Here is an 11,221-nt window from a genome sequence, read left to right on the forward strand (position 1 = left end):
TTACTTTAAAATCCTTTATGAACTACCTACCCCACAATTAACTTATTGGTCATTTCACATACTCAATCAGCTATTTACCAAACACTTTTATACAATCAGCTAATAAAATAAGTTACTCAAATCAGTTAATACAATCAGCTAGTCAAAATCAGCTAACACAATCAGCTTCAGTTTTCAGCTTTAAGCTTTTCACCAAACATGGCCTATACCTAATTCCATAGTGCATATACCTAATGCCAATAATAATAATAATAATAATAATAATAATAATAATGATAATAATAATGATAATAATAATGATCATCATAGATAATGATAATAATAATAATAATAATAATAATAATAATAATAATAACAACAACAACAATAACAACAACAACAACAACAACAACAACAACAACAACAACAACAACAATAATAATAATAATAATAATACAATTCAAATCAGAATTTTCAAAAAAAAAAAAACAACAGAATTTTATTAATATAAATTAAAAGTTTGTACATTATTATCTATAAGGGAAAATTAGAAATTTAAATTATCACTCTTAAACTAAGGAAAAAAAAAAGTTAAAACTAAATCATTTTGTCTGATATTTAGGGCAATTGTTTGGACCACATTATCATTTCTTTCTCCCATTCCTGCTCCTCCTCTTTGCCTCCCAATAGCATCAATTTCATCAACGAACACAATGCAATTCAAAATAATACCTGAAAAATATAAAAATTTGATCCAAAGAGATTAAGCATACAATCAACTAGTATAGAAGGCAATTGAACAAGGCAAGTCAATGATAAAGTACCTGCCAGAGCTGCCACTGGATTGAAGCAAGCTGAACCCTTAGTCTAATGGATCTCACATAGCTATAAGCATCCTCAGGATTCATTTGCTTGTGTTTCTCCTACACACGAAACATAAAATATGAAGCAAAGGCACAGTAGCAGTAATTCAATCAACTTAGGTACTTGTTGAAGTAAAGCCCAAACCAGGTAACATAGGACAATTGTGGTGTTGCGGCCTCGACCATCTTTACAATGTACATAAGTCATCCACCCGTGAGACGCATTTCCTTGGAAAATGATAAGTAAAGGAGTAAGCACAATATAATTCACTAGAGAAAGAAAGAACTATATTAATCAGATCTCGCAGTGCAGTGTTGACCACCAACTAAAACTAGTATTAACTTATCCCTAGCACATTATCACAGTATGTCAATAAGATAACAAACATGACTTAATAAGTTAATAACAAGCATTCTCTATAATGCCAAAACTATCCAATCTATCTCCCTTAAAAAAAGATTAAATAGAAATAGAAGAAAAAGGAGATAGCAAATTTAAAGTTAGCCTCTATACCATCTTAGAGCATACATTCTGAGCAGAGGTAGAGCTGCATATATTTGGGCACCCAGACCGCAAAACATAAGCCGTATTCAGTGTTGCAGAACATAAGTTCTGTACACAATGCTTTTAATTTAAAGGCCAATTGAACAATTCTAAGAATGAAATATTAATAATATACATTAAATTCAAGTACATTAAAACAACTTACTATGAATAAAGTCCACAACCATAATTAAATATTAACAAACGCATTTCAACAACCCAAAAGTATATGTTCTGAAAAGTCGACTAAGTTCAGCTTATAGCTATAGGTTCAATATAGAGCTACATATAAGTTAAATAACATAACTAGAGCCTCAAATCAATATGTACAAATTATAATTTGATACCCATATAAAATGTCACGTTATCTATCAAGCAAATTAACACCAAAAAAAATGACCCATAATTCGCAAAAATAATAAAATTCTAAACACAAAATAGAGAAAAAACAAATATATAAACAAAGCTTAAAAATAAGAGCAGTAACCTTATCTCTATAAAGCTAGTTAAGATCAACACGTAACCACCACAACAACAATCAACCAATGTAAATTCAACTAAACTTTATTCGTGACAAATCCAGAAATCACTTAACACATGATTTCATATTTCCAAGGGTTAGGTATTTGATAATTATAGTTGCAGCCAAGTATAATCCTCAAGTTTTAATATAAAACGCTCTTAAAAAGTTCATAATAACATGGACACTTCTCATAAAATCAAGAGTAACAACAAAATTCAGTTGTTCAACGAAACCAACAAATTAACCTGACATCTAGTAGTAGTTCACAGATCAACATGCTTTACAAGATAATGCACTCAATACTAAAGACATCTTAGTAAGCTCATAGACAATCAATAAGTCCATCTTTAATCTTCAATAACTCAAAATATAATCGATATCACGACATTAGACACATATTTATACAATCGACAACGAATAAGTCCAGGAACATTTTTTTAAAATAAAAATAAACAATGCACAAGACTATAAAAGATGTAATAATCAAAATTTTATTGATGTGGATTTTAGTCCGATTTTGTGTAGAATGCAACTTCGATTGTGGTTTAATGACTTTGTGATTTATAGCGATGAAAAAGATGGTTATTATGGATAAAAGTAAATGGATAGTACTCTAATTCTCACAAGAATAGAGGGTCTCTTCCTAGTCGCAACTAGAAGATGATCACGAATCGCAACAAGTGAAGTTTTTGATTAACAATCAAACGAGCAACGCTAAAAAAAGATTAATTCCCAAAATAAAACTCTGAATTTTATTGCTAATTATGTGGCCTATTTATAGGCTTTACAAGGAAAACATAAAATAGAAAGAATCCTGATCCTATTAGGTTTAAGAAAACTAATTCTACTCTAACTTGAATTCCTAGTATCCCACATTAAACTAACTACATTAAAAAAACTAATTAAGGAATCCTAAGGTTCTTAAAACAAGAAAAACCCCTTTCAAGTGAAAGGTAAAAACTTGTAAGCAAAAATCTATCTAAAGAAACATTAAAAACTATCAAGAAAGGAAATCTTGGATGCTCTCGCATCATACTCCCCCTCTTGAAAAAGAACTTGTCCTCAAGTTGCCTCAAAACAAGGAATTAAGTCGTTAGCCAGAAATGATGCGCAAATTCCTTTTGCGAGAAGCACTTGATATGTGTCATAATTCTCATGGTGCACTACCTCAAAAGGACCTTCTTCCACAGCTTTGGTTTTCCCTATCATGTTGTTGTAAATCTTTTGTGCACTTAGAGATAACCAAACATAGTCACCAACATCAAAAGCAGGCTTTTTTCAAAGGTTTAAGACTTGCTCTCGCTTGATTGCGTTCTTTCCCTTCTTATTCAATTCGTGCAAATTATAAGTAGAGATGTACAAGTTGCTTGGAGTGGCGAATCTATCTTGGCATGTTCTTTAGCTTTAGAAGCCGAGTTAGTCACACTTTCCTTACTTGCATGTATATATTTGGGAGGCAAAGGTTGAAGCCCTATTCGACTCTTGCCAACGTCAATGGTATAAATTTTTTGTTTGCATAGATGAGTAGCATCTCGATCCCACTACCACGGTCTACCTAACAACAAAGAACAAGCACCCATGGGTAATACATCACACCAAACCTCATCCTTGAAATCTCACATCTTATATTGAACTAGAACACGTTTCTTTACCAATAATCCACCATCATTGTTCACATAATTGATCTTATAAGGTTTAGGATGATCTTGTTGTTTCAACCCTAATGTGTCAACCATCTTCTTAGAAGCAATGTTAGTGCATGATCCTCCATCAATTATAAGAGAACAACTCATTCCTTTCACCACGCAACGTGATTGGAATAAATTTTCCCTTTGTTCTTTATGCTTCTCTTGAGTTGGCGCAACATGTAAAACAAACCTAATCACCAATACATTTTCATCAGGTGCAGCTTCATACAATGGGCCCTCAAACTTAACTTCATGAGTAGAAAGTTGATTTGTGTAGACACCCATTTGTGTCTCCCCAAAACCAAACCCAGTGATGAATACCTTTTGCGTCGAATGATAATCGAATAAGGTGAAAGTATGAAAGTTCTAGTGTTGCGGTTGGTTTTTATTAAATTCTTTCTTTCTGTTTTCGAAAACAACTCTATTTTGTGAAAACAGCCAATCTAGTTTAGTTGGTCCACGACAACGTTTGAATAATAGCGTAGTTGGATGGGGCTTGTAAAGAGCTTTCCAATGATATATTATAAGTCCAATTCCGATGAATAATGAGGAAGTTATGGCCAAAATACTAAACTGGGCCCGGTTTGATCTTTACATGCGGCCCAATGATCTAGGGGAGGGCCCTATGTTAATTATTATTCCTAGAGTTATTAGAATTAATTATGGTCTTCTAGAATTCTCTAGAAGGTTCTCTTTAATTCTAATAGAATTAGAATTAATAATTATATTTTGATAAATTTTACTTGGAATAAAATATTATTTTATGAAAAATACGATTTCGATTTTCATATGGACTTTACAAATCAATTTTGATTCATAAGTGGACTCCGTGTTTAAAAGCGCGTAGGAATCTAGGCTGTCGCCAAACGACAGGCCTGTCGCCACGCAACAGACCCTGTCGCCACGCAACAGACCCTGTCGCCAGGCGACAAGGTCGGTTTTGCAGCGACAGGGTGAAGTTTTATTCCTTATCAAATTCTACCTATTTCCGGACTGTTTTCTTATAAATAGGGTCCTAAACCTCCGTTTTTAATCATCTACAATCTACAATTCTCCATCAATCATCATCTATTTCTCTCTATGCTCTCATCTCTTTAGTTTTTCATAAACAAAATTCTGCATTCACAAGATCTAGACACACCTAGCCAAGTTCGAAGTTGCCTTCACCCTAGACGTGAAAGGTTATAATTTCCGAGGGTTTGGTCCCTAATCTCTATTTCAATTATTTAATTTAATTGTTTGATTTATTATTTTCCTTGAAGTTACTAACGCATGTATTTTGTTATTAGAAAGAGATACGAGGCGTCAAAGTATGTAATCTTATTGCTCTATTCTCGTAGAAAGCCTGTTTAAATTTGTTTAATTCCTAGTATCATGTTAGGATGTTATTATTGCTTTCTAGTATCATGTTTAGGGTGCTTCCTATGCTTTCTAATATCATATCAATATCATGTTAGGGTTAAGCTTTAATCTTTATTGCTTAGTGACATGCTAGGGTTTGTTATTAATCTTGTTAGTATCATGCCTAGGATCTTGCTATTATATTTAAGCTTTATTATTAACATGATTACAATTGTTATGATTATTGTGATTATTATGTTGCTTGATATGTATTATTGTTATTGCTTGATCACGCCTTTTATGCATGTTTAAAGGGAATTTGTACTTGTAATCACGCTTAATAAGATAATTAATAATCTTTTTAAGGGCTAATATGATTATAATTCAAGTGATCGCCAATAATAGTTTTGCTTGTGCATTATAATCAACCAACATAGATAAACAGGTTTAGGGTTAACCTATTGTTTGCATGTTAGTCAGAAAGCGCACATGAATACGAGAAGAATGAAGTAGAGGCCTATTTAGGGCAGGTTCAATCTCTTTTAGGTTGGATTTGTACCTTCATCCTCGAACACCAGTCATAGTTCCAGACCTATTGGAGTTGACGATCTCATGGATCGTTAAGGGGTGTAACCTTCACCCTGTGAACGGTTTACAAGTTCCTAAAACTTGTTGGCGACTCTTTTGCTTTAGCTTCTTTCCCTTTGGACGCCACCATACTTAAGTGTATGATCACAGTGGGGTTCAAGTTTGGGGTAATGCTTGAAATATTTCCTATAGTTTGTTATTTCTTCCTCTTGTAATCTAGTGTGAAGGGCACGTTTCTCCCTCTCTTCCTCCACCATGACTGACAAAAGAGCTTGTTGTGCTTCAACACTAACTAGAACTTTGCTAGGGCATTGTGCAACAAGGACCTCCACCCTTACACTTGAAACAAATCTTATCCTTCGTAACCACTTGACTAGGAATCAAGGGTTTTGATTTTTCACTTTGAAAAGAAGAAAACGTGGATGAATTCTTTTGTATGTCTAACCCTACCCGAGTTCGAATTAAATCTGATTTAGGTACATATGGCTGGCGAACTACTTTCCCCTTTTGTTCTTGTATCTGTCTCTCTATGGTACTTTCTAGCATACATACATCATCAAAGGTATCGAATTGTTGCACCTCAATAGCATATGCAATAGATTTGTTTAAACCTAGTAAAAACTTGGCAATCTTTTTTTCATCCTCTTCTTTACAACCACAAGCTAGATATAACTTCTCAAACTCTGCAACATATTGATCAATAGATAATTGATTTTGTTGTAAAGAATTTAATTTTAAGAATAACTTTTGCTTGTAAGATTTAGGAACAAAACGTTTTCTCATCTTGGATTTTAGTGTTGTCTAAGTTGAAACCTTTTCTTTTCCATCCTTAACCCTTTGAACTTGCATGTTTTCATACCAATCTGAAGAAGAATTTAAAATATTTAAAATTGCATGAGAAAATCTTGAGGTTTCGATCATACCTTTATGCTCAAACAAACGATCCATGCGCTTCTCCCAATCAAGATATACTTTGGGGTCTTTTGTACCATCAAATCCAGGAAGATATGAAAGTTTGACTTCTTCTCATTTCTTTGCATTAATCCGAAGTGAGTGAGACACTTCACTAGAACTTTGATTTTCATGTCCTGTTGCAGCTTTTGAATTACCTCAGCCGTATAAGAATCTGTTGCAGCTTTCCTTTCTTTCGTTTTATCAATGCGTGAATTTAGTTTCTTGAATTCTTCCAATAACGCAGCAAACTCACTTTGGTTCACCATGTTTCTGTGGGTTCGTTTCACAATGAAAACTCACAAAAATTTACAGCGTGAAAATTTAGGATTTTAGAAGTCCAAAAAAAAAAGAATCACGCAAAAAATCTAAGTAGAACGCTCACAATTGTCAGAAAGATTTACTCGTTCAGGTAGAGAAAATTTCAGACCTGCTGAAATCTTTGCGCCAAAGTTCAGGGCTCTAGATAATGAGTTTCTCAACGAAAAATTCTGAAATTTTAGGGGAAGAAAATTCAATGTTTTAAGAGTCCAATGAAAAAAGAATTGTCAAAAAAGAAAAAGTAGATTGATCGCAGTCGCCAGAAAATTTTACCCTTGCTCTGATACCAATTGATGCGGATTTTAGTCCGATTTTGTGTAGAATGCAACCTCGATTGTGGTTAAATGACTTTGTGAATTATAGTGATGAAAAAGATGGTTATTATGGATGAAAGTAAATGGATAGTACTCTAATTCTCACAAGAATAGAGGGTCTCTTCCTAGTCGCAATTAGAAGATGATCACGAGTCGCAACAAGTGATGTTTTTCATTAACAATCAAACGAGCAATGCTCAAAAAGGATTAATTCCCAAAATAAAACTCTAAATTTTGTTGCTAATTATGTGGCCTATTTATAGGATTTACAAGGAAAATATAAAATAGATAGAATCCTAGTCCTATTAGGTTTAGGAAAACTAATTCTACTCTAACTTGAATTCCTAGTAACCCACATTAAACTAACTACATTAAAAAAAAACTAATTAAGGAAACCTAAGGTGCTTTAAACAAGAAAAAACCCTTTCAAGTGAAAGGTAAAAACTTGTACGCAAAAATCTATCTAAAGAAACATTAAAAACTATCAAAAAAGGAAAACTTGAATGCTCCCGCATCATATACACTTAAAATTATCTTACCAATCAAACATTACAGTACTTTCTAATAAAAATTATACACTCAAAATTTCCTATAAAAGATGTAACAATCATATAATCGCCTTCAAAAAAAAAAAAAAAATACACATCAGTAAGCAGTTATGAATTAAACACATTTATAAAATTAAAATTATTCACTTTAGCTAACCCCAATATAGCAATAATCACCGTTTCTAAATTGAAAACTCAAAAAGTTACTTAATAAAAAGAAAATTGATAATAAATGAGTTACCAGAAGGTGTAGCAACAAATAATTTAAGAGCAAAACCTTGAACACAGCCGCCATAAGAGCTTTGCAATACGAGCAAAATTAATTTTTCTTCTTCCTACTATGCTGTCTTTCTCCTCTTTTTGACTTGGCTATTTTTGGAGGGATACGGTAAGAGTGTTGAAGGCATAGGCCCACCACACACCGGCATGACAGAACGTCGGTAATTGAAACCGCCGCACTAGATCTACGAACCCTTGGGTGCTCCTCATTACGAGATAACTCAAATCCATAAGTTATAGGAAACCCTAACTATGTGAACTGAAAATCCACCAAAAAATGAAGAAAAATGTGAATTTCTACTTCTCCAATCTGATTTATGAGAGAATTCAGGGATTTTACTTTTATTTTTTTTAAGGAGGGTTTTTAAACTTTTCTAAAAGAAGGGGAATTTGGAGATCTTTTAATTTGGGACTCTGATAATAAATAAATAATGGAGATAAGAGAAAAGCGGGGGTTTAAATATTTGGGGGTTTCATTTCAAATTTCAAAATTTTGGGTATAAAATACGTAGGAAGAGAATATAAGGTTGAAAATTTTACATCCGTTGTGTTAGATCTTGTTGCTGTTGCGTTAGCCCAATCTAATGCAACGGCATATAATGGACCGTTGCATTAGATATAATATATAACTGACCGTTGTATTAGCTTATCCTGCCATGGCATTAGGCTACCTATTGCGACGACGTTAAATTGGGCGTTGTATTAGCTCATTTTTTGGCGTTGCGTTTGATCGTAAATAGTAGTGTTAATACATGATTAAATCAAAAGTTCAACAAAAATTCATGGAATTTAGTAACTCAAAGTTGCAACCACTTAAAACAATTAAAGATTGGATCTTTAGTACTTAGAAGCCTCAAAGAATAAATTTTTCACACTTAATGCAATGGATTTGCAAATATGTGAAAATTTAACCAATCTTTCAAGCAATAATTACTACAAAGTAACCGTGCTTAAAGAGGTCAAAAAATGCAAAAACATTAAGGAAAGAACCATATACATAATCATCATAAATATGCCATTCAGATTCAAGGTTAAAATATTTAAAATTTTTCGTCAAAACAAAAAACCCTCAAAAAAAGGCAAATCTGTTCTGAAAGGGTAAAAACATTTCCAGAACGCTGTTTCCACCCAAAATTCTTCACTATTTTTGGGCGAAAATCTGGGTTCGGGGCCAATAATCAGCTTTATAACGGGTTTAAAATTAATAAAACCGAGCTACTAATCTAATTAGCAACATGAACCAGAAAAATAAATCAATAAAAAAACACCTTGAAAATTATTTGTTATAAAAATAAATGAGCAAGGCTCCGATAACGCTGTTGGGTTTTGATGAGTCCGACTCACCGCGGAAACAAAACCCGAGCCCAAGAACAAACTCACAATTAATATAACAAAATGCATAAATAACAAGAATAGAGAAATGACTAAATTACCCTTGTAGTGTGCTTCGCTCACCCGGATGGAGCTCTTACTTGAGAAAAGCCGAGCCTCACAAATGGCAAGGACCTCCAACGAAGTCCACCCACAACTCGACCCGACCGGTCTACTACTTGGAGGTTAGCCAAGTCCGACCAAAAAGACTACCCGAGTAATTAATGAGCTTATAGGTTTTCTCTCAAGTGGAGATGCCTAATTGAGCTCTTACTCAAGTGAGTTTTCCCATATTCCAAGTTGGGTATTTATAGGGGAACTCAAGTGAGAAATCCACTCTCCCATCAATATGGGAGAGTTGGTAAAATCAATTTTCTCCTTTTATTTTTAAATCAAAAACAAAAGAAAATAGCCAACAAATAATTAATCAACAAGTGACACATTTAGAGGAGGGGTTAGGTATAGACCACAAGGGAAAGGGGGGACCAAACTTGTCCCAAGGCTTGAGGAAAACCGGCCCTTGTGCTCCACTTTCCCCAATCAGTAGCTGCCACGTGGCAGGCCAAGCCAAGCACCCAAGCAGCCCCTAGCTGGTGCTTGGTGTGCGGCTAGCCTGCTGCTAGTGTGACTGGCGTAGCACCATGCGCGCCATGTTGCTGCAAGCTGGCGCACCATGCGTGCTGGCCCTGCTGCTAGCTACTGCGGCATGGCTACTTGGTAGCACGCCAAGCGCGCAATGCTGCTAGGTGGCTGCGGCTGCCACGCACATGCTAGCATGGCTTGCTAGCCATGTGCTGGCAGCCTTGCTAGCCATGATGCGCTAGCACACACCAGCTAGCCTAGGCTCGGCTTTGTGCACTTGATAGCCACCTTGGCTATACCAAATGCCCCTAGCACTCGATTTGCTTGAGGCATTCCGATGCTAGGGGTATCTCGATAAATTGTTGATTAATTAGTGATTTTACCTTCTTCTCTTTAATTAATTTGACTCGACTTGCGACGCTCGGTTTCGACGCTCCTAGCTCAATTTTCGACGTCTAAATATTAATTACTCGAGTAACTCATTAATTCCTTCCGAATTAATTCTTCGTGTTGGATCATTAGTTGATTGGGTGTGACCCGAGGGTTCAGTCAAGATTAAGCTGTAATATTAATTATGCATTAATATTACAAATTGGAAGCGGCCTCTACCTAGGCATTCCGATGACTTGAACTTACTGAATAGATAGCTTTTCAATAGCTCCGAACCCTATATCGGAATAATACACTTGTTCGAAGGACACCATTCCTATCAAAATAGAGTGATGCTATCAAATATGAAAAAGCACATGGAGAGTAGGGATGCACAAATTGATTCAATCCTAGCTCATAATAAAATTTTAGATAATCAAATTGCGCATATTTCATCTACCCTACAAACCCGTCAGTAGGGAGCCCTACCATCACAACCAATCCACGCTACGGATCATGCTAATGCAATTACTCTAAGGAGTGGTTCACACTATGATGGGCCTCCTATGTCCAAAGATGATGAACTTGTTGCTAATCCTGATTCCCTTGTACCAAGTGCTATGGTACTAACCCTACAAGGCTACAAGAGAAAACTAATTCTTCTAATGTTTCTTTGTAGGTTAAAACTCAGGACAAAGGTGGAGATGTGTAGGGCCCAGTCATCAAACTTCCATTCCCAAATAGACATTTGAAGAGTAAGTTTGATAAGCAATTTGGTAAGTTCTTGGAGGTTGTGAAAATTTGAAGGTAATAGTTCCTTTCACTGATTTAATCATTCAGGTTCCTGCATATGCTAAATTTATGAAAGATATTTTGACAAGGAAAAGGGCCTTCGATCAGGTAGAAACTATATCTTTTACAGAGGAATGTAGTGCTTTATTGCAAAATAAATCCCCTCCT

The 11,221-nt window shown here is 34.8% G+C and overlaps 1 long non-coding RNA gene across 1 annotated transcript; it reads right to left on the reverse strand.

Moving 5' to 3' along the window:
• Window positions 1-349: 349 nt before the first annotated feature.
• On the reverse strand, window positions 350-1,475 carry LOC145568901 (uncharacterized). The gene is made up of 3 exons (XR_014096010.1): window positions 1,357-1,475; window positions 804-1,070; window positions 350-711 (listed from the first exon to the last, which is right to left on the reverse strand). It is a non-coding gene; the product is annotated as an uncharacterized LOC145568901 (long non-coding RNA).
• Window positions 1,476-11,221: the final 9,746 nt, after the last annotated feature.

This window comes from Chenopodium album, chromosome 11 (genome assembly GCF_948465745.1).
Source record: "Chenopodium album chromosome 11, dcCheAlbu1.1, whole genome shotgun sequence".
Taxonomy (NCBI): Eukaryota; Viridiplantae; Streptophyta; class Magnoliopsida; order Caryophyllales; family Amaranthaceae; genus Chenopodium; species Chenopodium album.